A 1,880-nucleotide genomic window follows, 5' to 3' on the forward strand; every position below is an offset into this window, starting at 1 on the left:
GTCAGCGACAATAGGCGAGAGCGGTCCATTAGGGTCTATTCTTATATTATGTCGATGCGTCCCGCCCCTTCCTGTTTGCTGCAGCGAGGTGAACTTGGAAAAAACAGAGATGGACACAAGAGCGGATGTTTTGAAATATATCTACCATCATAGATGAGAGATGGAGAAGTTTGACAGTGAACAGAAAAACGGCAGCAGAGGTCAGTAAAGCAAGTATGTCAGTCTTATGGCCAGGCTACCAACTATAACCTAACAAACCCTCAGTATTCCGCAGTTTAGCTCAGTATAGTTAAAAGTTATTATAAAATTACGACTTTATTCTCGTCCAACTTTACTCGTATTTAAAACAAATCAAAAACTCAGAGCCTGGCCCTTATACTCCATCATAAGCAAGTAACTGTAGTTTGCAAAAATAGGCCAGAAAATAGACGAAACCTATTTTTATACACTTTTCATCTCTTCTCATCTGACAAGCTGAAATATTTAATATTGCTGCAAATTTTTACCCAATAAATGTTAAAAACTTTATACTTTGTATAAACTGAAGAAGCTGACCAGTGGCCAATGCTTACAGTTAAAAGTTTTCTGTATGAAGTCTAAAAACGCACATCCTGGTGAATCACTAACACTGACTGTTAGTGATTCACTTAATAAACTGATTTTGGAAATTATTTTGGGCCTAGAACAATAAAACAGCGGTTTTGATAATAAGGTTATACAATGCTGGAGCCAGTGGTTTGTACAGATAAATTATTAAATATGAACAGATTCGCAATAGTATTTCAATTCTGGGGAGGGAAGGTCACCGGGGGGGTGTAAAAAATGATGATTCCCAAGAGGGGCATGGCAGAAAATAAATGAGAAACACTGAGTTAAATAGTGAGCACTTCACAATTTTAAAAAGTAATAAAATTAACTAAACCAGGGCTGCTCAAACGTTTTGAGACCAACATCTACTTTTTCTCTCACCAGCCAAATGAGATCCACATGACACAAATATATAAAAAATATAAATTAAACTCTATTGACTTACTTTGTATTTCATATGCAAATATTAATCAGTTACAGCAGAAATATTAAAGTGATAGAAACCTGATGCAGTTTCTTCCTCAGTGAGATTCTGACACTGGGAGCAGGTTCCTGTCCAGATAGCACAATCTGAGTGAAACGACATCAGGCAGAAACTTTCAATCTATGTTGAAGCCTTGAAACAGAATTGAAAGTAGTCGGTGACTCACATGTTGAATCAACGTTTCAACCATAGCTGACACTATTTCAATGTTGATTCAACCATCTGAATGTGGATCTGCATGAACATTTGGGTTGATTTTATGTTGAATGAAAGCTAAAGTTTTATGTACATTTTAGGTCTGATAGGTCTTCATCATAACATGCCACTAAAAGTTTCTTCACTGCTGTTAAACACAGTTTTATTGGCAGATGATGGGTATCATGGCTATATGTCGTTCAAAATGATTTTACATTCACATATTACTAAAACTGTGTGTACAAAAGGTTTTAAAAGGCAACATGGCATTGATATAACATTTTATATAAGAAAACAGGCATAGATCTGTAAACATATTTTACTCCTTTTCGTCAGAACATCAGTCTATTGTCCATGAAGGTCCAGGAGGTTCAGTTTGTTCTGTATGAACCAGGAAACAGGACCAGTTGGCAGGGCCGTGCAGAGGCCACTAAGGGGCAGGTGCTCAAAAAAAAAGGGCCCATCTTACCGCCTTCTAGGACAGAATATTAACTCAGCTTTCAGAGTTTAATAAACAATGATAATTTACAAAATTGTGAGATATACAATCAAAGCTAAGGAAAATCTCTATACAGAGCATACAACTATGCATATGTAAGATATTTTATTAGTA

The 1,880-nt window shown here is 36.2% G+C and overlaps 1 protein-coding gene across 1 annotated transcript in view; it reads left to right on the forward strand.

Annotated features, from left to right (window-relative positions):
* Nucleotides 1-88: 88 nt before the first annotated feature.
* LOC106941665 (signal-induced proliferation-associated 1-like protein 2) overlaps nt 89-1,880 on the forward strand; it is a 27,839-nt gene continuing 26,047 nt past the window's right edge. Inside the window, exon 1 of the mRNA XM_015024752.1 lies at nt 89-200. The gene's annotated coding sequence lies outside the window, so the exon portion shown is untranslated. The remainder of the gene's footprint in view (nt 201-1,880) is intronic.

Source organism: Poecilia latipinna, unplaced genomic scaffold (assembly GCF_001443285.1).
Source record: "Poecilia latipinna isolate Pla-1442-1.1 unplaced genomic scaffold, P_latipinna-1.0 Scaffold3797, whole genome shotgun sequence".
Lineage (NCBI taxonomy): Eukaryota > Metazoa > Chordata > Actinopteri > Cyprinodontiformes > Poeciliidae > Poecilia > Poecilia latipinna.